The following is a 27,626-nucleotide window of genomic DNA, read 5'->3' as shown; positions in this document are numbered from 1 at the left end:
TATTCTTTCAGTGGACCATGTTGCATTTTATGGAGCTGAGAGACAAAGGTATTGATACTTTCTTTAAATACATCAGGAGGCTGAGCTTCCTTCCAGCAGGGAAACAAACAAACAAATAAGCAATGTTTATTTTAGTATTTGAAGCCATGATTTAAGACCTGTTTACATGGCTAATTATTAAAGCATGATCAATGGACTTTTTTGAAGACATGAGGAAAAGTGCATTTTTTAGCCTACCTTCTGTTTCTGCTGGTTTGTGTTTCCAACAGATGGCAGGACCATCTATCTGGGAAGCAAGCCAGTTAGACGCACTGATGGGCCCTGTACTTACATAGCAACGGCTCCTGGTCATTTCCATAAGTCAAGAGTGCGGATGAGAGAGGTATTAACGCTGAGCTTAGACATAAATCCTGAGCTGTCTCCCAGAGCGAGACCGGAAGTAAAGGGATCATAGATTTGATAGAACTGGGAAGGATTGCTAACTTCCTTGCATTTTAGATGTGATTAGTGTTGGGAAGAATTCATATGTGTAGGTGCGTTTTTAATGATACAGAGGTTATCTCTCTTGTTGAAAGGACCACAGCCAGAGGAAATTAAGCATGTCATTCCCTGCTGGCAACTGCTGGGTTTCCGTGCTGTTTTTATGCCCATTTAGCTGTTTTCCACAGTAAAATACTCTAGAATCAACAAGGACATATATGTGACAGGCAAAACATCCACTTCTTGCAATTAGTATCTCATAAAACTATGAATGGCAATATCTGAGAATGCAGTTAGCTTTATAGAGCATGCAAAATTTATTCATGGGTAGATCTGCAGGGAGACTTGGGTAAATACTGCAAAACAGTCACAAGACACTGAATAACTTTGCAATTCTGATGACATTTCTTGGAGCCAGTATGCAACACGATGAAGGAAGATTCACATTTTGTGAAATAAGTTGAAGGCTGCAGGATAAAAAGAGGAAAACACATTTTCCTTTAAAAAATAGAATGCATTTGACTTGAAAATCAGTGGCAGAGATGGCCTTTCCAAAGGAATACTAGAGAAGGTATCATTCTCAGCTTCAACTACCCACACAGAAATGTCCTGAATACACCTGGGAAATTGTAAGTAAAACAGGATAAACATTTTAAGGAATATCAAAGACCATTTCACTAAAAGTAAGGTACAGAATAAAACAAAAGCTTTCAGGGAATGTTTACCCCTTTGGGTTTGTAGTACCAGTCAGCAATTGGCAGGGACCAACCAGTCTTCTCTAGAGTTTGGGCCTTGATTTGAGGAGCTATTACACTATCCCCGGAAAGACAGGAAAACTTTACTTTTTTTTGGGCCCCCATGGTCAAGTCTATAAGGACTGAATAAACGTAGAGTGTTCCCTGACTTAAGTCCATATGGAGTCTCTGGTTGTCAGACTTAAACTTGGCTTGTTATCAAACCCAGCTCTTTCTTTATCATCTGTCAGTGACCCCCTGCTCATCTTAGGCCCCTTGCCCAGATTCTGACCTCCAGTTAGCTTGGCTGCCTCTCACTTGACTCTGATACTGGGGGCCCACAAGAGAAGTGGAGGTGGGATGGAAGGAATGAACACTTAAGAAAGGCTCCGTTTACAAGGAAAATTGCATTGTAGTGGGCTAATCACATCGTTTCCCTCTTTCTCCTGGGAAGAATCCTTAGGGGCAAGTGAAAATGTCCATTCTGCTTATTTGAATCTTCTGTATAGTAGTTCTTTTGCAGTCAGGTCTGTCTTTACCATTCAGGAAAGGCAATAAAGTGAATAGTGTAGAATGTGAAGGCCAGATAGGACAATGGACTTCTTGGTGTTATTTTGGGGAATATGGCAGCTGGATTCTTGTTCATCCCCAGATTTCTTCCTTCTACTACTTGTTAAGCCTACAATTCTACAGTTGGTGTGTATATATATATATATATATATATATATATATATATATTTCATTAAGTGTAAAGAAACCTGCACATATTCCTGGTAGAAGTTATAAATTACCCATCCTGTAGTATATCATTATCAGGGTTATACAACATTAGAATATGTGATCATCATTCACATTGCTATGAATCAGTTTACTATTTCTAGGTACTTTAAGCATCTTGCCACAAAAATCTTCACCACAGACATTTTCACTGCATGACCAATTGGCTGTAAGGCAATTTTGCTACAAAAGATACACTATTTGGTTGGCAGTTTTGTTTCAATTGATTGAAGCACATTCGTGTTTCTTTTAGTTACAGATGTTATTGATGGCTTTATTGAGCTGACAGGTGATGGTGGTTTGCCCCCAAAGTTTTATTTTTATTGAGGTTTAGTTAATGATGTACAATATTATCTAAGTTTTAGGTATACAACATAGTGATTCACATTTTTAAAAGTTATATTCCATTTATAGCTATTAAAAATATTGGTTGTATTTCTTGTGTTGTACAGCATATCCTTGTAGCTTATTTACTTTATACATAGTAGTTTGTATCTCTTAATCTCCTACCTGTTTTGTTCCTCCCTTTCCTTCTACCTACTGGTAACCACTGGCTTGTTCTCTATATCTTGAGACTCTTTATTTTTTTGCTAATTTACTAGTTTGTTTTAATTTTTAGATTCCATGTATAAATGACATTGCATGGTATTTGTCTTTCTCTTACTTCAAGTAGCATAATACTCTGAGTTCATCCATGTTGTTACAAAAAGCAAATTTTGATTCCTTTATATGACTGAGTAGAATTCCATTGTATATACACACCATTGTTTCTGTATCTATTCTTCTTGTTGAGGGATGTTCAGGTTGCTTCAATATCTTGGCAGTTCTAAATAATGCTATGAACATTGGGGTGCATGTATCTTTTAATATTAGTCTTCTTGTTTTTTTATATGCTTTTTGGATAAATAACCAGAGTGAAATTGCTAAGTCATATGGTAGGTTTTTGTTTGTTTAATATCCATACTGTTTTCCACAGTGGCTTTACCAATTTGTACCCCACTAACAGAGTGACTTTTCAACAGTGTATGAGGATCCCTTTTCATCACATCCATACCAACTTTTGTTATGTGCAATCATTTTGATGATAGCTATTCTGAAAGATGTGAGGTGATATCTCATTGTAGTTCTAATTTGTATTTCTCTTGGTTAGCTATATCGAGCATTTTTTCATGTGCTTATTGGCCATCTGCATGTCCTCTTTGAAAACATGTCTATATATGTCTTCTGCCCATTTTTCTGGGTTGTTTGTTTTTTGAGTTTTGAGCTATTTGAGCTGTTTATATATTTTGGATATCAACCCCTCATCAGTTCTATCATTTGCAAATATTTTCTCTCATTCAGCAGGTTGTCTTTTTTTGTGTTGTTGATGATGATGGCTTCCACTGGTATATAAAGCTTTTAAGCTTAATTAATTAGATCCTATTTTCATGTATGGATGTGAGAGTTGGACTGTGAAGAAAGCTGAGCACTGAAAAATTGATGCTTTTGAACTGTGGTGTTGGAAAAGACTCTTGAGAGTCCCTTGGATTGCAAGGAGATCCAACCAGTCCACCCTGAAGGAGATCAGTCCTCGGTGTTCATTGGAAGGACTGATGCTGAAGCTGAAACTCCAATACTTTGGTCACCTCATGTGAAGAGTTGACTCATTGGAAAAGACTCTGATGCTGGGAGGGATTGGGGGCAGGAGGAGAAGGGGACAGCAGAGGATGAGATGGTTGGATGGCATCACCGACTCAGTGGGCATGAGTTTGAGTAGACTCCGGGAGTTTGTGATGGATAGGGAGGTCTGGCATGCTGCGATTCATGGCGTCGCAAAGAGTTGGACACGACTGAGCAACTAAACTGAACTGAACTGACTGTTTTGCTTTCATTTTCTTTGTGTTAGGAGGCAAAAAAAAAAAAAAATGTGGTTTACATTAAAGAGCATTCTACCTATGTTTTCTTCTGGGAGTTTTATGCTTTCCAGTCTTAGATTTGGGTCTTTAATCCATTTTGAATTTATTTATGTAAATGATGTTAGAGAATATTCTAATTTCATTTAAGACATGTAGCTGTCCAGTTTTCCAAGCATTATTTATTGCAGTGACTATCTTCCCTCTCTTGTATATTCTTTTTAAAAAAACAAAACTATTTGTTTTAATTGGAGGCTAACTACTTCACAATATTATGGTGGTGTTTGCCATACATTGACATGAATCAGCCACGGGTGTACATGTGTCCCCCAATCCCAATCCTCCCTCCCACCTCTCTCCCCATCCCATCCCTCTGGGTTGTCCCAGTGCACCGGCTTTGAGCGCCCTGTTTCATTCATCAGACTTAGACTGGTCATCTATTTCATATATGGTAATATGCATGTTTCAATGCTATTCTCTCAAATCATCCCACCATTGCCTTCTCCCGCAGAGTCCAAAAGTCTGTTCTTTGAATCTGTGTCTCTTTTGCTGTCTCACATATAGGGTCATTGTTACCATCTTTCTAAACTCCATATATATGCCTTAATATACTGTATTAGTGCCTTTCTTTCTGACTTACTTCACTTTGTATAACAGGCTCCAATTTCATCCACCTCATTATAACTGACTCAAATGTGTTCTTTTTAATAGCTGAGTAATATTCCATTGTGTATATGTACCACAGCTTTCTTATCCATTCATCTGCTGATGGACATCTAGGTTGCTTCCATGTCCTAGCTATGTAAACAGTGCTGCGATAAACATTGGGGTACATGGGTTTCTTTCAGTTCTGGTTTCCTTGGTGTGTATGCCCAGCAGTGGGATTGCTGGGTCATATGGCAGTTCTATTTGAAGCTTTTTAAGGAATCTCCACACTGTTCTCCATAGTGGCTGTACTAGTTTGCATTCCCGCCAACAGTGTAAGTAAGAGGGGGGGTCCCTTTTCTCCACACCCTCTCCAGCATTTATTGTTTGTAGACTTTTGGATAGCAGCCATTCTGACTGGCTGCTGAGATGGTACCTCATTGTGGTTTTGATTTGCATTTCTGTGAAAATGAGTGATGTTGAGCATCTTTTCATGTGTTTGTTAGCCATCTGTATGTCTTCTTTGGAGAAATGTCTGTTTAGTTCTTTGGCCCATTTTTTTATTGAGTTGATTTATTTTTTCTGGTATTGAGCTGCCTGAACTGCTTGTGTATTTTTGAGATTAATTCTTTGTCAGTTGCTTTATTTGCTATTATTTTCTCCCATTTTGAAGGCTGTATTTTCACCTTGCTTCTAGTTTCCTTCATTGTGCAAAAGTTTTTAAGTTTAATTAGGTTCCATTTGTTTTTGCTTTCATTTCCATTACTCTAGGAGGTGGGTCATAGAGGATCTTGTTGTGATTTATGTCGGAGAGTGTTTTGCCTATGTTTTCCTCTAGGTGTTTTATAGTTACTGGTCTTACATTGTAGATCTTTAATCCATTTTGAGTTTATTTTTGTGTATGGTGTTAGAAAGTGTCCTAGTTTCATTCTTTTATAGGTGGTTGACCAGTTTTCTCTGCACCACTTATTAAAGAGATTGTCTTTTCTCCATTGTATATTTTTGCCTACTTCATCAAAGATAAGGTATCCGTAGGTGCATGGATTTATCTCTGGGCTTTCTATTTTGTTCCATTGATCTATATCTCTGTCTTTATGCCAGTACCATACTGTCTTGATGACTGTAGCTTTGTATATAGTCAGTCAGGCAGGTTGATTCCTCAAATTCCATTCTTTCTCAAGATTGCTTTGGCTATTCGAGGCTTTTTGTATTTCCATACAAATTGTGAAATTATTTGATTTAGTTGTGTGTGAGATACCATTGGTAGCTTGATAGGGATTGCGTTGGATCTATAGATTGCTTTGGATAGTATACTTATTTTCACTATATTGATTCTGCTTCTGATCCATAAACATGGTATATTTCTTCATATATTTGTGTTATCTTTGATTTCTTTCATCAGTATTTTATAGTTTTCTATATATGGGTCTTTTGTTTCATTAGGTAAATTTATTCCTAAGATTTTATTCTTTTCATTGCAGTGGTGAATGGGATTGTTTCCTTAATTTCTCTGTTTTCTCATTGTTAGTGTATAGGAATGCACAGGATTTCTGTGTATTAATTTTATATCCTGCAACTTTACAATATTGATTGTTTAGCTCTAGTAATTTTATGGTGGTGTCTTTAGGGTTTTCCATGTAAAGGATCATGATTTCTGGAGAGTTTTGATCATAAATGGGTGTAGAATTTTGTCAAAGACTTTCTCTGCATCTATTGAGATAATCATATGATTTTTATGTTTCAATTTGTTAATGTGTATCACACTGATTTGTGAATACTGAAGAATCCTTGCATCCCTGGGATAAAGCCCACTTGGTCATGATGTATAATCTTTTTAATATGTTGTTGGATTCTGTTTGATAAAATTTTGTTGAGGATTTTTGCATCTATGTTCATCAGTGATATTGGCCTGTAGTTTTCTTTTTTTGTGGCATCTTTGCCTGGTTTTGGTATTAGGTGGCCTCATAGAATGAGTTTGGGAGTTTACCTTCCTCTGCAATTTTCTGGAAGAGTTTGAGTAGGATAGGTGTTAACTCGTCTCTAAATTTTTGGTAGAATTCACCTGTGAAGCCATTTGGTTCTGGGCTTTTGTTTGTTGGAAGATTTTTGATTAGAGTTTCTATTTCTGTGCTTGTGTTGGGTCTGTTAAGGTTTTCTATTTCTTCCTGGTTCAGTTTTGGAAGGTTATGCATTTCTAAGAATTTGTCCATTTCTTCCAAGTTGTCTGCTTTATTGGCATATAATTGCTGATGATAGTCTCTTATTGTCCTTTGTATTTCTGTGTTGTCTGTGGTGATTTCTGCATTTTCATTTTTAATTTTGTTGATTTAATTCTTCTCCCCTTTTTTCTTGGTGAGTCTGGCTAATGGTTTATCTATTTTAGTTATCTTCTCAAAAAAACCAGCTTTTAGTTTTGCTGATTTTTGCTATAGTTTCCTTTGTTTCTTTTTCATTTATTTCTGTTCTGATTTTTATTATTTCTTTCTTTCTACTAACTTTGAGTTTCTTCATTTCTTCTTTTTCTAGCTCCTTTATGTGTAAAGTTAGGTTATTTATTTGACTTTTGTCTTGTTTCTTGAGGTAAGCTTGTATAGCTATGAATCTTCCTCTTTAAGCACTGATTTTACTGAATCCCATAGATTTGGGGTAGTTGTGTTTTCACTTTCTTTTGTTTCTATGCATATTTGGTTTCCTTTTTGATTTCTTCCTTGATTTTCTGCTTATTCAGAAGCGTGTTTTTTCGCTTCCATATGTTTGTGTTTTCGATAGTTTTATTTTTCCTTCTGTAGTTGATATCTAATCTTACTGTGTTGATATCAGAAAAGATGCTTGAAATGATTTCAATTTTTCTGAACTTTCCAAGGCTAGATTTATGTCCCAGGATGTGATCTATCCTGGAGAATGTTCTATGTGCACTTGAGGAAAAGATGAAATCCATTGTTTTGGGGTGAAATGTCCTATAGATATCAGTTAAGTCTAACTGGTCCTTGTGTTTCCTTCCTAATTTGCTGTTTGGTTGATCTATCCATAGGTGTGAGTGGGGTATTAAAGTCTCCCACTATTATTGTGTTAATATTAATTTCCCCTTTCATAATTGTTAGCATTTGCCTTATGTATTGGGGTGCTCCTATTTTGCGTGCATATATATTTATAATTGTTATATCATCTTCTTTGATCATTTATGTAGTGTCCTTCTTTGTCTCTTTTCATGGTCTTTATTTCAAAGTCTGTTTTATCTGATATGAGTATCGCTACTCCTGCTTTTTTTTGGTTTCTGTTATCATGGCATCTGGCCCCATCACTTCATGGGAAATAGATGGGGAGACAGTGGAAACAGGGTCAGACTTTATTTTTTGGGCTCCAAAATCACTGCAGATGGTGACTGCAGCCATGAAATTAAAAGATGCTTACTCCTTGGAAGGAAAGTTATGACCAACCTAGATAGCATATTAAAAAGCAGAGACATTACTTTGCCAACAAAGATCTGTCTGGTCAAGGCTATGGTTTTTCCAGTGGTCATGTATGGATGTGAGAGTTGGACTGTGAAGAAAGCTGAGTGCCGAAATATTGATGCTTTTGAACTGTGGTGTTGGAGAAGACTCTTGAGAGTCCCTTGGACTGCAAGGAGATCCAACCAGTCCATCCTGAAGGAGATCAGTCCTGGGTGTGCATTGGAAGGACTGATGCTGAAGCTGAAACTCCAATACTGTGGCCACCTCATGTGAAGAGTTGACTCATTGGAAAAGACCCTGATGCTGGGAGGGATTGAGGGCAGGGGATGACAGAGGATGAAATAGCTGGATGACATCACCGACTCAATGGGCACGAGTTTGAATAAACTCTGGGAGTTTGTGATTGACAGGGAGGCCTGGCATGCTGCGATTCATGGGGTCTCAAAGAGTCGGACATGACTGGGCGACTGAACTGAACTGAACTGCATGAAATATCTTTTTCCAGCCCTTTACTTTCAGTCTGTATATGTCCCTTGGTTTGAGGCAGGTCTCTTGTAGACAACATACATAGGGGTCTTGTTTTTGTATCCATTCAGCCAGTCTTTGTCTTTTAGTTGGGGCATTCAACCCATTTACATTTAAGGTAATTATTGATAAGTGTGATCCCACTGCCATTTACTTGGTCGTTTTGGGCTTGAGTTTATAAACCTTTTCTGTGTTTCCTGTCTAGAGAATATCCTTTAGCATTTGTTGAACAGTTGGTTTGGTGGTGCTGAATTGTCTCAGCTTTTGTTGTCTGTAAAGCTTTTGATTTCTCCTTCATATTTGAATGAGATTCTTGCTGGGTACAGTAATCTGGACAGTAAGTTTTTCTTTTTCATCACTTTAAGTATGTCTTGCCATTCCCTTCTGGCCTGAAGAGTTTCTTTTGAAAGATTAGTTGTTATCCTTATGGGGATCCCCTTGTGTGTTGTTTGTTGATTTTCCCTTTCTGCTTTTAATATTTGCTCTTTGTTAGTTTGATTAATATGTGTCTTAGGGTGTTTTGCCTTGGTTTATCCTGTTTGGGACTCTCTGGGTTCTGTGGACTTGGGTGGCAATTTCTCCATTTTAGGGAAATTTTCAACTATTATCTCCTCGAGTATTTTCTCATGCTGTTTCTTTTGTCTTCTTCTTCTGGGACACATTTGATTCAAATGTTGGGGCATTTAACATTGTCCCAGAGGTCTCTGAGGTTGTCCTTATTTCTTTTAATTATTTTTTCCTCTCTGCTTCATTTATTCCCCCATTCTATCTTCCTCCTCACTTATCCTCTCTTCTGCCTCAGTTATTCTACTGTTGGTTCCCTCCAGAGTGCTTTTGCTCTCAGTTATTGCATTATTCATTATTGATGGACTCTTTATTGTTTTTTTTTAGTTTCATGTTAAACATTTGTTGCATCTTCTCAATCCTGTTCTCTGGTCTATTTATCTGTAACTCCATTTGATTTTCAAGATTGTGGATCATCTTCACTATCATAATTCTAAATTCTTTTTCAGGTAGACTTCCTATCTCTTCCTCTTTGGTCTGGTTTGGTGGGCATTTATCAAGCTTCTTTACCTGCTGAATGTTTCTCTGCCTTTTCACTTTGTTTAGATTGCTGTGGTTGGGGTGCCCTTTCTGTAGGGTGGAAGTTTGTGTTTCCTCTTAATTGTGGAGCCTGCTCCCTGTGGGTGGGGTTTGAGTAGTGACTTGTCAAAGTTTCCTGGTTAGGGGAGCTTGTGTCTGTATTATGGTTGGTGGAGCTGTATCTCTTCTCTCTGGAGTGCAATGAAGTGTCCAGTAGTGAGTTTTGGAGTGTCTATGGGCTTGGCACATAGCTTTGGGCAGCATGTTTTTTTAATGCTCAGGGCTGTGTGCCTGCCTTGTGGGAGAATGAGCATGGTATGTCTTGCACTGGAACTTGTTGGCTCTTGGGTGGAGCTTGGTTTCAGTGTAGATATGGAGGTTTTTGGGTGTTTTTGTCTATTACTATTCCCTGGAATCAGGAGTTCTCTGATGTTCTCAAGTTTTGGAGTTAAACCTCCTGCCTCTGGCTTTCAGTCTTTCTTTTACAGTAGCCTAAAGACTTCTCCATCCATACAGCACAGATGATAAAACATCTAGGTTAATGGTGAAACAATTCTCCACAGTGAGGGACACCCAGAGAGATTCACAGAGTTACATAGAGAAGAGAAGAGGGAGGAGGGAGATAGAGGTGACCAGGAGGAGAAGAGGGGGAGTCAGAAGAGTAGAGATCAGTCTAGCCAGTAAGCAGTTCCCTAAGTGTTCTCCACAACCTAGAACACCCAGAGAGTTTAACAGAGTTAACTAGAGAAGAGAAGGGGGAGGAAGGAGATAGGGTGACCTGGGGGAGAAAAAGTAGACTCAAAAGGGGAGAGAACAATCAAGCCAGTAATCACATCCCTAAGTGAAAATGGATACTGAAGATTACAATCTTAAAGGTACAAAATTGATAACAAATACTAAAAAGCAAAGATTAAACATCTAGAATAGAGGTTAGACTCTTAAAAATACAATATAAAAAATACAAAACAAAATCACAAAAATTTAAAAAATGTGTATATGAATTTTGCTTTAAAAATAGGGCCTGTTTTTTGCAAGGTAATAGGTTATAAAAATGAAAATTAAAGGAGTAATAAATTTAAAAAAATTAAAAGGTGATAATAGTTTAAAAAAAATATATAGCTGTGGTGGGCAGTGTGGGGTCAGTTCAGCTTCAGATAGTTCCTTCTTCCAACTTGTACTTGTTTTCAAGGTCTATAGGCCCCCTCCAATGCTTAGTCAATGTTAGCTACAGGGTTTTAATCTGTTGCACTATCACTTCAGAATGGTCCCCTCTTCTTCATTTTGCTTCCTCTGTTTGCAAATCTCTTTAGTGTCCAATGTCCACCCTGGCACAAGGGGGCGGAGGTGTTCACTTATCTAGGCTCGCTTGTTCAGCTGTGCTGTGGGTGGGGAGGGACACTGCAAACAAACATTGCTGGCGTGTGTGGGGAGTGCGTGCCCTGTATGGACCACACTGGGTTTGCCGCAGCTAAAGGTGGCATGTGCTTCCTGGGTCTACACTGCTCAGGCTCCAGGTGCTTTGCAGTGGCACAGTCCGAAGCGGGCCCTGCCTTTCGTGCACTTCCCAGGTCTAAGCCACTCAGGTTCTCGGGTATTCCGCAAGGGCACTGACTCGGTTGGGCCTGCGTTTTGTGCCCTTCCCTGGTGTGAGCAGCTCAGGAGACCAGGTGCTTGGTGAATGCACTGTCCCAGGTGGGCTGTGTGTCTTAATCACCTCCCTGGACCCGGCTGCTCAGTTTCCCAGGTGTGCTGTGAGAGCACCCTCGCAGATGTGACCTGTGTCTCCTCTGGGGAGCTGATCTCAGGCTGTGACCCTCCTGGCAGATGTCAACCATCCAGAATCCCAGGAAGACGTGGTTAGCAACTGGGAACCTGCTCACAGTTTGGTGGAGGATGCCGTCTCTGGGGCCGAGATTGCAGCAGCCCCTTGCTTTCTGGCTGTGGCTGTCTCATGCCTGCCTCTCTGCCTCGGTGGTGGACAGGGGTGGGTGGGGGGTGCCTCTGTGCAGCTGGCTAGCTCTCCTTTGTTATTTGCTCAGGCCTTTGTTCTGTGAGCGGGCCAGGCTGTGTGTTAGAGCCTCTCACAGAAAGTTCTCTCTCTCTCTTATTTTTTTTCTTCTGGCGATCGCACAGTTTGGGTTGTTATCTCATGTTCGTTCCCTCAGATTGTCCTCAGGGCGTTCAGGCCTTGTCCTACTCTAAGCACCAGTGACTCAGCCGGTGCCTCCCTGCCCAGCCCCAGCTTGCTGGTGACAGGTGGGAGCGTCTGGGCTACTTCTCCACTGGCAGTTGTGGTTAGGTGCGTATTCTGTGGTTTTTCTTTTTCTTTGTCCTGGTTATGTTGCCCTCTGATATTCCAAAACTCCCCACAGATCAGCTTGTGAGAGGGCTTCCGACTCTGTGGGAACTTCTCCTCCTCATGACTCTCTTTCCAGGGAAGGGTCTTCATCCCTAGCTCTTTTGTCTCTCTCTCTTTGTCTTTTATATTTCATCTACTCCTTTCAAAGAGAATGGGCTGCCCTTCTGGGTACCTGGTGTCCTCTGCCAGTGTTCAGAAGTTGTTTTTGGAAGTTGCTCAGCATTCAAATGATTTTTTGATGAGTTTGTGGGGGAGAAAGTGGTCTCCCTGTCCTATTCCTCTGCCATCTTGGGACCACCCTCCCCTCTATTGTATATTCTTGTCTCCTTTGTCATAGGTTAATTGATCATAGCATATAGGTTTCCTTCTGGGTTCTCCATTCTGTTCCACTAATCTTTGTGTCTATTTTGTGCCATTACGCTTAGATTACTGTATCTCTGTACCAGAGTCTGAAGTCAGGGAGCATGATACCTCCAGCTGATCTTATATCTCAAGATTCTTTTGGCTATTTAGGGTCTTTTTTGTTTCTATGTGGGCTTTCCTGGTGGCGCAAATGGTAAAGAATCTGCCTGCAATGCAGGAAACCCAGGTTCAATCCCTGGGTCGAGAAGATCCCCTGGAGAAGGGAATGGCAACCCTCTTCAATATTCTTGCCTGGAAAATATCATGGACAGAGGAGCCTGGTGGGCTAAAGTCCAGGGGATCGTAAGGAGCTGTACATGACTGAGTTGCTTTCACTTTTCTTTCTTTCTTTTTTTTTTTCTGTACAGATTTTAAAATTATTTGTTCTAGTTTTGTGAGGAATTCTTCTGGTATTCTGGTAGGGATTGTATTGCATCTGTAGACTCTCTTGGGTAATATAGGCATTTTAACCAATATTTTTCTAATTAAGCAATATGGTATACCTTTCCTTCTGTGTGTAATCTTCGTTTTCTTTGGTAAGTGTCTTAGTTTTCTGAGTGCTCATCTTATATCCCTTAACGTAGGCTTATTCTTAGATCTTTTATTCTTTTGTTGTGATTGTAAATGGAGATGTTTTCCTAATTTCTTTTTTCAGGCATTTAATTGTTAATATATAAAAATTCAACAGGTTTCTGTAATACTAATTTTGTATCTTGCAAACTTAAAGAATTACTTGAACTCTAGTAGTTTTATTGTGCCATCCTTAGGATTTTCTATGTATAGTATCATGTCATCTGCAGACAGTGACAGTTTTACCTCTTTTTGAAATTTGGATTCCTTTTATTTATTTTTCTTGTCTGATTGCTGTGACTAGAATTTCTGAAACTATATTGAAATAAAGTGGAAAGAGTGGGCATCTTGCCCTGTTCCTAATTTTAAAGGAAATGTTTTCAAATTTTTGCCGCATATGATGTTAACTTTGGATTTGTTAAAGGTGGCCTTTTTTTTTAAAAAAAATTGAGGTATGTTCCCTTCGTGTCCACCTCTTTTTGCATTGTTTTTATCATACATGGATACAGACCTTTGTCAAAAGCTCTTTCTACATCTACTGAGAGGTCCATGTGATTTTCATTCTTCAATTTGTTAATGTGGTGTATCATATTGATTGATTTTCAGATATTGAGCCATCCTTGCATCTCTGGGGTAAATCCCACTTGATCATGGTGTATGATCTTTTTGATGTATTGTTACATATAGTTTCCTGATATTTTGTTAAGAATTTCTGCATCTATGTTCATCAATGATATTGGCCTTTAACATCCTTTTTTGTGATATTTTGTCTGATTTTGGTATCAGGGTGGTGCTAGTCTTGTAAAATGAGGTCAGAAGTATTCCTTTTTCTGAAATTATTTGGAATAGTTAGAGGAGAATAGGTGTTAGCTCTTCTCTAAATATTTGGTAGAATTTAGCTGTGAGGACATCTGGTTCTGGACTTTCAAAAAATTTTTTTGGTTGGAATTTTTTTTTAATTACTCATTCAGTTTAGTTACTTGTAATTAGTCTGTTTATATTTTTATTTCTTCCTGGTTCAGTCCTGGGAGATTGTACATTCCTTGGAATTTCTTTATTTCTTCTAAGTTATCTGTTTTATTGGCATATAGTTATTCACAGTAGTCTCCTGTGATCTTTTGTATTTCTGTGGTATTAATTGTAACTTCTCTGTTTTCATTTCTGATTTTTACTGATTTGAGCCCTCTCTCTTGTTTATTTTGATAAGTATGGCTTAAGATTTATCAATTTTGTTTATCTTTTCAAAGAGCCATCTTGTAGTTTCATTGATCTTTTCTAATTTTTTTTCAGTAAGAGTTAGTATCTTATTTTGAAACACACTACATTGGAAGAGAGTTGAACCCACATTTCCTATAGAATTTTGGAGTGTCTATCAATGGTCATGTGATATAAACAACGATGCAAAACTCTTTTACAGCACAATGCAAACTTCAGTTATAGTTATGCATCAATTATTTGGAAATTGACACCTCCCTTAATAAAGGAAGAAATTTTATCAAAAAAGAAAAATAGTGATGGTGAATGAGGAGATGAAACAGCAAGCATAAAAGGGAAAGAATATAATACTATGTCACTTTTTTATATCTTAGAACAAGATTGCCCATTTATTTATATGCATAAATACTTATGGCAAAGGGCAAAAATGTCTGTGGCAAAGATGCTTATGGTGAAAACACTAGATCTTTGATCAAGAGATATAAGAAAGGAGAGTCTTGTACAAGACCAAATCTTACAGAGAAAAAGGTAAGCTTTGCTGTGTATCTAAGGGAATGCCTGCACTGTCTAATAATGTCTCCCACCAGCTCAGCCGTGTCCTTCAATGGCCAAGGTACTGGACATATGGACGTAGCATGTTTATGTCCTCTTACATATGCCAGGGTATACCTCTACTCTCTAGTAATCTCTTCACTGAATGTTAAAGACAAGAACATTACTACTTAATTCTGAATGAATGAATCTAACCCATGCTTCACATTGCATCAGTCAGTTCAGTTCAATCACTCAGTCCTGTCCAACTCTTTGCGATCCCATGAATCACAGCATGCCAGGCCTCCCTGTCCATCACCAACTCCCAGAGTTTACTCAAACTCATGTCCATCGAGCCAGTGATGCCATCCAGCCATCTCATTCTCTGTTGTCCCCTTCTCCTCCTGCCCCCAATCCCTCCCAGCATCAGGGTCTTTTCCAATGAGTCAAATCTGTGCATCAGGTGGCCAAAGTATTGGAGTTTCAGCTTCAGCATCAGTCCTTCCAATGAACACCCAGGACTGATCTCCTTTAGGATGGACTGGTTGGATCTCCTTGCAGTCCAAGGGACTCTCAAGAGTCTTTTCCAACACCACAGTTCAAAAGCATCAGTTTTTCAGCACTCAGCTTTCTTTATAGTTCAACTCTCACATCCATACATGACCACTGGAAAAACAATAGGCTTGACTAGACGGACCTTTGTTGGCAAAGTAATGTCTCTGCTTTTTAATATGCTATCTAGGTTGGTCATAACTTTCCTTCCAAGGACTAAGCATCTTTCAATTTCATGGCTGCAATCACCATCTGCAGTGATTTTGGAGCCCAAAAAAATAAAGTCTGACACTGCTTCCACTGTCTCCCCATCTAATTGCCATGAAGTGATGGGGCCAGATGCTATGATCTTAGTTTTCTGAAAGTTAAGCTTTAAGCCAACTTTTTCACTCACCTCTTTCACTTTCATCAAGAGGCTCTTTAGTTCCTCTTCACTTTCTGCCATTAGGGTGATGTCATCTGCATATCTGAGATTATTGATATTTCTCCTGGCAATCTTGATTCCAGCTTGTGCTTCTTTCAGCCCAGCGTTTCTCATGATGTACTCTGCATATAAGTTAAATAGGCAAGGTGACAATATACAGCCTTGAGGTACTCCTTTTCCTATTTGGAACCAGTCTGTTGTTCCATGTCCAGTTCTAACTGTTGCTTCCTGACCTGCATATAGATTTCTCAACAGGTGGGTCAGGTGGTCTGGTATGCCCATCTCTTTCAGAATTTTCCAGTTTATTGTGATCCATACAGTCAAAGGCTTTGGCATAGTCAATAAAGCAGAAATAGATGTTTTTCTGGAGCTCTCTTGCCTTTTTGATGATCCAACGGATGTTGGCAATTTGGTCTCTAGTTCCTCTGCCTTTTATAAAACCAGCTTGAACATCTGGAATAGGCACTCTTAAAAAAAAAAAAAAAAAAACCACAATGCTACCAAAAACAGGTGAAACTCCTTGACATCAATTCAGTTTAAGTCAATTGATTTCATTATCTGACTGGGCCATCTCTAAAATTAAAGGGCAAAGCCCATCTGCCACCCTTGGGAAGTGAAATCCGTGCTGATTCTTCATTTATTTTTTCCTTTAGAGATCCAGTCTTTCAGTGCTAAGGGTATTTTATTTCTGAGTATTTGTTATCCTAGAGTTGTCTTTCTCATAACTAGTCTCATCTGCAAGAAATTTGCTTGTGCAGTGAACTGACTGACGATTGTTGTGAGTGGAATCCTCAGGCTGAGTTCTTGGTTCACTTCAGTAACCACCATGTGAGAGGTGGTCACTGTCTTCCTGAAATGGATGAGACTGATAGCAGTGGTCAGACATGTAGATTAGTATGTAAACTGCTTAGCTGACCTTTGAACCATGACACCATATCCATGTCTAATAATTTGGATTCTGTCGCCTTCCTTCCATTTTATTTGCTTTACTTTTATTAGTCAATCCAATTGGAGATTGGGATATATTTTTTGAGAACTTTCTCGAGAATGTGCCAGAATTATTACCACAGTATATATATATGCCAACACAATGAAACCATCAGGATAAATGCTCCAGTATGGAAAAACCATTTTCAGAATTAAGATTAGTAACATAGGAAAATAAAAAAATATTAAACTCAAGAAAGTATCAGTGAAACAAGAGGACTTGGGAGGCCCTGTGTTGTTCTATAAAAATAGGCTTTCACTTTGAAGAGCATTCCTGAGAGAGGAAATCACCTTACCTCCTCTGTGCAGCACGTGCCTTTAGAGAGCACATTATTTTGTTTATTAGAATCATGGAATTTTAAATGTGGAAGGTAATTTAGTATTATTTGATCCAATCTTCATTTTAGGACAGTGTCTTGGCTTTGGGTTCCCGACGAAAGCAGAGCCTGAGGCTAAAGCTTGGGTGTTCCTGCTTTACTAGAGGGTATAATCCTAGAGGAACAGGGCAGGTGGGAAATGTGAAGACACCTCATTGGGCTGGCTGCAGCAAAGTGCCACTGGGTGGTCCAATCTGTTGGATGCTTCTCCAAAAATCCACATAAACTATGGTTCCTGACAGTCCATTTTGGAGACATTGGGAGTTCAGAGGACTTAGAAATGAGCAAGACATGTTTATTTTAGAGTATAACTATCCTTTCCTCTTCCTTTCTTTATTAGTTCCCCCCCACTCCCCACCCCATAAATATTCTTGCTGGTCCAGTTTTGTTTCAACATTGTTTCATATATATTCAAAGCTTTCTTTGTCATGCTGCCATCCTGGTTCAGAATTACATTACCTCTTACCCAGACAGTCTATGAACTGAGTTCTCCTAACCACTTTCCCCCTACCTGAATCCACCCCACGTGCTATGTTGGATGAATCTCCCACTCATCTTTTACTTATTAAATTCTATGGTTCCTCAATGTCTGCTCTATTATGAGTAAGTCCAAATGCCTTTGCCTTGGTGTATTAAAATGGTTTGAGATGAAAAATATACAAAATTCAATTTAAATGGACTAAGCAGTACCAGGATTTATTATATCTCAAATATTAAGTAATTCAGAGATAGATTCCAATCTTTGTTCCTAAGCAGTTCTTTTGGTCCATATTCTTCCTCTTGTTGGCTTCATCTAAAGGTTAACGATAAGACAGTGGTATAAGTTTCAAGGATCACAGGCAGAACCAACATTGAAAGTAGAGGGACCATTTCTAAAGCTTAAGAACAAAGTGACATTTATGGGCTAGAAGGCCCATAAGTAGACAACCGTTTTCTCTGATGGGCTATGTGCTTCTTCTAAACTCTAATTAAGGGAAGATACGGTTATGACCAACCTAAATAACATATTAAAAAGCAGAGACATTACTTTGCCAACAAAGGTCCGTCTAGTCAAGCCTATCGTTTTTCCAGTGGTTATGTATAGATATGAGAGTTGGACTGTGAAGAAAGTTGAACACAAAAAAATTGATGCTTTTGAACTGTGGTGTTGGAGAAGACTCTTGAGAGTCCCTTGGACTGCAAGGAGATCCAACCAGTCCATCCTAAAGGAGGTCAGTCCTGGGTGTTCATTGGAAGGACTGATGCTGAAGCTGAAACTCCAATACTTTGGCCACCTCATGCAAAGAGTAGACTCATTGGAAAAGACCCTGATGCTGGGAGGGATTGGGGGTAAGAGGAGAAGGGGACGACATAGGATGAGATGGCTGGATGGCATCACCGACTTGATGGGCATGAGTTTGAGTAAACTCTGGGAGTTGGTGATGGACAGGGAGGCCTGGCGTGCTGCGATTCATGGGGTCGCAAAGAGTCGGACAGGACTGAGCTACTGAACTGAACTGAGGGTTACTTTGAGGATTTAGCCTTGGGATTGGGGATAGGATTAATATCACAGAATCATGCAGAAGAGGGAAGGTAGCTCAACAGTATCTGCTTCATGCATTCCAGATCCTCCATGTGTCATGTCTAATTAACTTTTAGCTTATTTCTCACTATTTCCTTTCACCCATATTGTATGATAGCCATGTCTGACTCCTTATGGTCCAGTCTTCCCTGCATTCTTACCCTATGGAATACCTTTTCCTCATTGCTGCCTACTAAAATCAGATCCTAAGTCTATCTGCAATGTAACATTTTTGTTACTTTGCAGTGTATCTATTCTAAATTACATTAATCTCCAGTTAGTGCCACAGTATAATACATGATTAAGCATCTTCACCTCTTCCATTTATTAGGACAATATTCCACTGTGTATTTGTATTTTTCAAGATTGGAGTTGAAGCAGCATGAAGCAATGTTAGAAGGTGATTTTGTATCATATTTGAGAAAATCTAACTACTCTGTTTTATGGTGGCAAAATTCCTATGTGCATATAAAATTCAGTAAGAGTGTTTGGGTATTGGCTTATTTTATTTCTGGAAAAAGATAGTTAGATTAATTGTCTAAATTCCACTGGGTGTGTAATAGTTATTGAACAAGTCATTTAACTTCTCTGGCTCATTTTTCTCATCTATAAACTAAGAATAAAACTAATAACTATGCTTTACGGATGTTGAAAGAATTTAAATGGTTACTCTAGACCCTTCTGTGATGACGAAATTGCTCTATATTTTAGCCATTAGCTACGTGCAGCTATTGAGCGCTTAAAAGTTGGCTAATCTCTCTGTGTAACTGAATTCATATTTTAATTTAATTTAAATTGTATTTAAATAGTTATTAATATGTATCGCTAGTGGCTACCTTATCTGACTGCAGGTTTAGAGGTAGTACTTGACGTGTGACAAATAATCAATAAATACTAAATATTTTCAGCTTCTTCTCTGGACAAAATGTACCACACACATGGTTCTTAGCACTCAGATACATATTAGTACTTTTATTTTTATTTATTTATTTTTTCCATTTATTTTTATTAGTTGGAGGCTAATTACTTTACATCATTGCAGTAGTTTTTGTCATACATTGAAATGAATTAGCCATGGATTTACATGTATTCCCCATCCCAGTCCCCCCTCCCACCTCCCTCTCCACCCGATCCCTCTGGGTCTTCCCAGCGCACCAGGCCCGAGCACTTGTCTCATGCACCCAACCTGGGCTGGTGATCTGTTTCACCCTAGATAATATACATGTTTCGATGCTGTTCTCTTGAAACATCCCACCCTCGCCTTCTCCCAGAGTCCACAAGTCTGTTCTATACATCTGAGTCTCTTTTTCTGTTTTGCATATAGGGTTATCATTACCATCTTTCTAAATTCCATATATATGTGTTAGTATACTGTAATGGTCTTTATCTTTCTGGCTTACTTCACTCTGTATAATGGGCTCCAGTTTCATCCATCTCATTAGAACTGATTCAAATGAATTCTTTTTAATGGCTGAGTAATATTCCATGGTGTATATGTACCACAGCTTCCTCATCCATTCGTCTGCTGATGGGCATCTAGGTTGCTTCCATGTTCTGGCTATTATAAACAGTGCTGCGATGAACATTGGGGTGCACGTGTCTCTTTCAGATCTGGTTTCCTCGGTGTGTATGCCCAGAAGTGGGATTGCTGGGTCATATGGCAGTTCTATTTCCAGCTTTTTAAGAAATCTCCACACTGTTTTCCATATTAGTACTTTTATTTTTAAAGAGAACAAAATGTATCTAGGAAAGTTGTTCATAATCTTTTTCTATTTTGTTATGTGCATGTTTGATCATTGAGTGAATTTATTACCTTATCCAGTAAAGAAAAAAATCTGGAAAATTTTCTAAGTTTTATCTATTTTTTTAGGTTTGGCTGCACCAGGTCTTCATTGTTGTGTATAGGCTTTCTCTAGTTGCAATGAGCAGGGCCTACTCTTGCTTGTAGCACTGGGCTTCTCACTGCGGTGACTTTTCTTGTTGTGGAGCACTGCTTCTAGTCCCGCCGGCTTCAGTACTTGTGACTCATGGGCTCCGAGAGCGAGCTCAGTAGTTGTGGTGCTTGGACTCAGCTGCCTTGTGGCATGGGCGTATGGAAGCCTCCCAGACATGGGGTTGAACCCTTGTTTCCTGCATTGGCAGGCATGCTCTCAAACACTGGACCACAAGGGAAGCCCTGTTTGTTTATTTTTATTTTGGGGAAAATTTTCTAAGTTTCAGCTCAATACTTCAATTGAAAAATTAAAGAGGAAGGCAAATAAGACCTCTGTCCATGGAATTCTGCAAGCAAGAATACTGGAGTGGGTAGCTGTTCCCTTCTCCAGGGGCTCTTTCCAACCCAGGGTTCGAACCCAGGTCTCCCTTATTGCAAGCAAATTTTTACCAGCTGAGCCACCAGGGAAGCCCATTAAAACTTAGATATAGCTAACAAACTGGTCAAACTGCAAGCACCCAGTGTTGGCAGACATGTGAAAAAATAGGCACCTGATGCCATGCTGATGCATTAGGGTTTTCTTTTTCCATTTGCCTGGAAAGCTCTTCCCACAGTATCTTCATGCCTTGATTCATTACTCCCTTCAGGTCTCTGCTTTGATGTTACTTATAAAAATCTTTGAGCATCTGTATCATGACCAGCCTGGATAAAATTGTGCCTTCCCATGTCTACCTCTGCCTATCATTCTCCTCACCTCTAAATTGTTTCATTTTTCTTTATAATATGCATCACTTCTTACTGTGGTATTTAGTTTCCGGTTTGTCATCTGCTTCCATTCACCAGTATGAAAGTTTCCTGAAAGCAGGAGTTTTGTTCAAAGTACTAATTCAAGTGAAAAATGGGAAGTCATCCAAATGTTATCAGAGTCTCATATATTAACACAATGAATGCAGTGATATGAAACCAAATGAAGGTGTTAAAGGTTATTAATGGTTGAATTATTTAAGTGAGTCCTTATGTACTGCCCCCCCCTCACATACACAGACATACTTACATTGGGTATGTTTCTTTCTCTTTAAGATGCACTTCTTATTGACTTTGGGAAAGATTCCAAAAATACACATTCATTATAAAAAGTCAAAACATACCATACATAATACATAAAATTTATTCTGTCATTCTGTTTATGAAAATCAAATGTTGTTAAGGATTTTTGCATCTATAATCTTTAGGGATATTGTAATTTTCTGTTCTTGAAGGGTCCTTGTTTGGTTTTGGTTCAAGAGAGCATTTGTGAAAATAGAGTTCCTGAAGTAGATACAGTCAGAATAAAAGCTCTAGGGCGGGAGCATACGTGGTGTATTCAAGGGACACCAAGTTGGCCAGTGTGCCTAGATCAGAGTGATCCAGGGCAGTAGTGAGAGAAGATGTGAGAAAGGTTACAGGGGACCAGCTTATGCTGGATTTTGTAAGCCACAGGAGGGACTTTGGCTTTGACTACAAGTTAACTGGGAGGCCATTGCTGTCAACTGAATTAAACAAAATGCTATTTCAACTCAGATAAGAGAAGTTGAAATGGTAATTCTTAAATACAGTAAGCTTCTGAGGTTAATCTATATATAATATATATAATGCAATATATAGAAGCATCTGTCTTTAAGAAAATCAATGATACCAAATGCTTGAATCACATTAATATAAACCTTTACCCTAATTCCCCTGTGCATAACTGATTTAGGAACACTTAATCTGCAGGGCTTCCAATAGTTTTGTATACCTGGCTACAGTAGTCAGGAAATTTTGATAATTTAATCTCATTTGATTATCTTAATCTGTCACTAAGGTAACAGTAGTAAACTATTTTTTTTCTTTAGCAGTGGTAAACTCCTAAAGAATAAAAAAAGTTAAAAATAAATTATATATTTCTCTCAGACATTGCAAAATTTTCAACTGTGTCCCACAAAAACAAATATATATTATATACACAGAAAACCAATCACAGTGATTCAAGTATATATAACTGAGACATTAGTTTCTTACAACTACTTACGTCTGTGAATTCTACTATTTTTAGTTTAATTACTGATTATTAAAATTAAATTTAAAATAGTAGAATTATTTATTGTGCCCTGTTCAGCCTTAACTTTTTTTTTTTTTTTCTTTTTATTCCTTCTTGGAGTGATACCTTGCTGGTCACTGGAGAATCCCCTGACCTCCTTGTGATTTCACCTTTAAATTCAGCTTTAAGAACATCTAGGGATACATTTATAATTAAACGCAAAAGGCTGATATCACTTGAATTGTGTTGTATTCCCCAGGACACTCTTCAGAAAAAGAGTGGAGGTTGCCTGGAAAAAGACAGAGAGATTCTAGGCAGAGGCTAATTGGTGAGCACTGGTCAGGAAGTCTTTGCAGGAGAGGTCAGATGTCACACCCTGTAGGCAGGAGCAGCAGGTGCCACAGGCCAGCTGAACTGGGCTTCATTTTGCAAAGACTTTGTCACTGTCTCTGCTTTTCAGGAGGTGCATGGTCAGTAACCTCAGTTCTGAGATAATGCAGAGAATACGAGGCAGTCCTAGCATCCAGGGAAAATAAGGAAAATAAGAGCCAGCTCCCCCTCCCTGAACACATACCCTATAGTTACGCAGCTGCACAGGCACTGGTGTCCCTGGTTCCAATTTTTCTGGCAGTTCTCAGAGTCTAGGGCAAATTACAGAGTCAGAATATTTATTTTTAATCTTCAAACTTCACAATCATTCGTAGTAAGTTCTGCTCTGACCAATTACACTTCCCCCATGCCAACTGTAATAAACTCCCCAAAAGAATATAGAGCATTTTTGTTTCCTTGAAGAAAACTGGAAAGAAAAATGTGCTGGGGAGCCACTTAAACATAGCAACGTGGATCTATACCAAAACAGAGAAAGAGGCTAACAAAGACCAACTGATGATTTGTAAGTTTAAGCACAGACAATTGCCTCCTAAAATTCCTATGGAATCTACTTCAGGTACAGTTAGCTGTGTGACTTTGCTTGTTGTTCTAGCTCTCTGAACCTCAATTTGCTCATCTGAAAACAAAACAGAAACAAAACAATAAGTATTTGGATATGGTTATGCAAGTTACTCTCTAGCTTCATTTCTCTAAGGTTTTGTTACTGAACTTGATCTTGTATAATGGTGACATTTGTGAGGTTCTCTTTTTCCCTTTCTGATTAATCCAACTAGGTAAAATCCAGGTAGTAAAATATCTCAGAGAATGCAGAAACTCACCATGCTTACAGTATGCCTGACTAAAAACCGTATGTCTGATGTAGTCCACAAGTTGGGATTTATTAGATTAAGTTGCTTCCTTTATGAAACTGTTCAGCTATCAGTTTCCCAGATTCATTTGGACCATAGTGTGATGTCACGAACACTGTGAAATGATTTTAGGAGAACCAAGAAAGTCACAGGGAGGACAAAATGAGTAGTTTTATTCCTGATCTAAGTGCTTGAAGGGCACAAACAGAACCTTGTGTGCACCAGGGCCTAGGAAAAAGGAGCAGTAACCCCACAAGAGACTGACCCAGACTTGCCCGGGAGTGTCCAGGAGTATCCAGGGGAGGTGTGGGTCGGTGGTGGCCTGCTGAAGGGTTGGGGGCACTGAGTGTAGTAGAACGTGCGTGGGATCTTTTGAGGGAGGTCCCCATTACCTTCATTACCTCCACTATAGTTTGGCCCCAGGTAAATAGCAGGGAGGGAACACAGCTCCACCCATCAACAGAAAATTGGATTAAAGATTTATTGAGCATGGCCCTGCCCATCAGAAAAAGATCCAGTTTCCCCCCCAGTCAGTATCTCCCATCAAGAAGCTTCCATAAGCCTCTTATCCTTCTCCATCAGAGGGCAAACAGACTAAAAACCACAATCACAGAAAACTAACCAATCTGATCACATGGGCCATAGCCTTGTCTAACTCAATGGAACTCTGAGCCATACCGTGTAGGGCCACCCCAGATGGACAGGTCTTTATGGAGAGTTCTGACAAAATGAGGTCCACTGGAGAAGGGAATGACAAACCACTTCATTATTCTTGCCTTGAGAACCTCATGAACAGTATGAAAAGGCAAAAAGACAGGGATGAATGGTGAACTGAAGGATGAACTCCCCAGGTCGGTAGGTGCCCAATATGCTACCAGAGATCAATGGAGAAATAACTCCAGAAAGAATGAAGAGACAGAGCCAAAGCAAAAACAACACCCAGTTGTGGATGTGACTGGTGATAGAAGCAAAGTCCAGTCCTATAAAGAGCAATATTGCATAGGAACCTGGAATGTTAGGTTCACGAATCAAGGCAAATTGGAAGTGATCAAAGAGGAGACGGCAAGAGTGAACATAGACATTTTAGGAAGCAGTGAACTAAAATGGGCTGGAATGGGTGAATTTAACTCAGATGACCATTATATCTACTACTGGTCAAGAATCCCTTAGAAGAAATGGAGTAGCCATCATAGTCAACAAAAGAGTCTGAAATGCAGTACTTTAATGCAATCTCAAAAACGACAGAATGATCTCTGTTCATTACCAAGACAAACCATTCAATATCATGATAATCGAAGTCTATGCCCCAACCAATAATGCTGAAGAAGCTGAAGTTGAACAGTTCTATGAAGACCTACAAGCCCTCTAGAACTAACACCCAAAAAAGAAGTCATTTTCATTATAGGGGACTAGAATGCAAAAGTAGTAAGTCAAGAAATACCTGGAGTAACAGGCAAATTTGGCCTTGGAGTATGGAATGAAGCAGGGCAAAGGCTAGTAGAGTTTTGCCAAGAGAACGCACTGGTCATAGCAAACACCCTCTTCCAACAACACAAGAGAAGACTCTACACATGGACATCACCAGATGTTCAACACTGAAATCAGATTGATTATATTCTTTGCAGCCAAAGATGGAGAAGCTCTATACAGTCAGCAAAAGCAAGACCGGGAGCTGACTATGGCTCAGATCATGAACTCATTGCCAAATTCAGACTTAACTTGAAGAATGTAGGGAAAACCACTAGACCATTTAGGTATAACCTAAATCAAATCCCTTATGATTATACAGTGGAAGTGACAAATAGATTCAAGGGATTAGATCTTATAGACAGAGTGCATAAAGAACTATGGGTGGAGGTTCATGACATTGTACAGAAGACAGGGACCAAGACCATCCCCAAGAAAAAGAAATGCAAAAAAAGCAAAATGGCTGTCTGAGGAGGCCTAACAAATAGCTGTGAAAAGAAGAGAAGTGATAAAGCAAAGGAAAAAAGGAAAAATATACCCATTTGAATGCAGAGTTCCAGAGAATAGCAAGGAGAGATAAAGTCTTCCTCAGTGATCAGTGCAAAGAAATAGAGGAGAAAAATAGAATGGGAAAGACAAGAGATCTCTTCAAGAAAATTAGAGATACCAAGGGAATATTTCATGCAAAGATAGGCTCAATAAAGGACATAAATGGTATGGACCTAACAGAAGCAGACGATATTAAGATGAGGTGGCAAGAATAGACAGAAGAACTGTACAAATAAGATCTTCATGACCCAGATAACCACAATGGTGTGATCACACATTTAGAGTCAGACATCCCAGAATGTGAAGTCAGGTGGGCCTTAGAAAGCATCACTACAAACAAAGCTAGTGGAAGTGATGGAATTCCAGTTGAGCTATTTCAAATCCTGAAAGAGGATGCTGTGAAAGTGCTGCACTCAATATGCCAGCAAATTTGGAAAACTCAGGAGTGGCCACAGGACTGGAAAAGGTCAGTTTTCATTCCAATCCCAAAGAAAGGCAATCCCAAAGAGTGCTCAACCTACCGCACAATTGCACTTATCTCACACGCTAGCAAAGTAATGCTCAAAATTTTCCAAGCCAGGCGTCAGTAATACGTGAACTGTGAACTTCCTGATGTTCAAGATGGTTTTAGAAAAGGCAGAGGAACCAGAGATCAAATTGCCAACATCTGTTGCATTATCAAAAAAGCAACAGAGTTGCAGTAAAACATGTATTTCTTCTTTATTGATTATGCCAAAACCTTTGACTGTGTGGATCACCACAAACTGCGAAAAATTCTTAAAGAATTGGGAATACTAAACCACGTGACCTGACTCTTGTGAAATCTGTATGCAGGTCAGGAAGCAACGGTTTAGAAATGGACATGGAACAGCAGACTCGTTCCAAATCAGAGAAGAAGTACTTCAAGACTGTATATTGTCACTGTGCTTATTTAACTTATATACAGAGTACATCATGAGAAATGCTGGACTGGATGAAGCAAAAGCTGAAATCAAGATTGCTGGGAAAAATATCAGTAACCTCAGATATGCAGATGACACCACCCTTATGGCAGAAAGCAAAGAACTAAAGAGCCTCTTGATGAAAGTGAAAGAGGGGAGTGAAAAAGTTGGCTTAAAACTCAATATTCAGAAAACTAAGATCATGGCATCTGGTCCCATCACTTCATGGCAAATAGATGGGGACACAGTGGAAACAGAGGTTTTATTTTTTTGGACTCCAAAATCACTCCAAAGGCATAAATTTTTTCATAGTTTCACCTTTCCCTTCCTGTTATATACTTGGTCATTATTAATAACATTTTCCTTTTTGGAAAATATTAAGAAAGGGGTCAAAAAGTAGTTTCAACATAGAAAATTTTCTACTGAAAGGAATCAAAACTTAAAATCTGTTTGAGGCTCTATGAAAGTGAAAGTGTTAGTTGCTCAGTCATGTCCGACTCTGCGACACCATGGACTGTAGTCCTCCCAGCTCCTCTGTCCATGGAATTCTCCAGGCAAGAATGGAGTGTGTTGCCATTTCCTCTCGGGGGAACTTCCCGGCCCAGGTGTCGAACCTGGATCTCCTGCATTATAGGCAGATTCTTTACCATCTAAGCCACCAGGGAAGCCCCTGAAGCTCTAAAGTTAGAGTATATTTTCTTCAACTATACAAATAGCCTTCTAAATATTTTATGTTCTTTGTTGTTGGTAAGTTGCCAAGTCACGTCCAACTCTTTGCAACCCCATGGACTGCAGGATGCCAGGATTCCCTGCCGCTCACCATCTCCTAGAGTTTGCCCAAGTTCAGGTCCATTGAATTGGTGATGTCACCCA

This window comes from Odocoileus virginianus, chromosome 3 (genome assembly GCF_023699985.2).
Source record: "Odocoileus virginianus isolate 20LAN1187 ecotype Illinois chromosome 3, Ovbor_1.2, whole genome shotgun sequence".
NCBI lineage: Eukaryota > Metazoa > Chordata > Mammalia > Artiodactyla > Cervidae > Odocoileus > Odocoileus virginianus.
The sequence above is the reverse complement of the archived record's forward strand: the minus strand, read 5'-3'. Positions refer to the sequence as shown.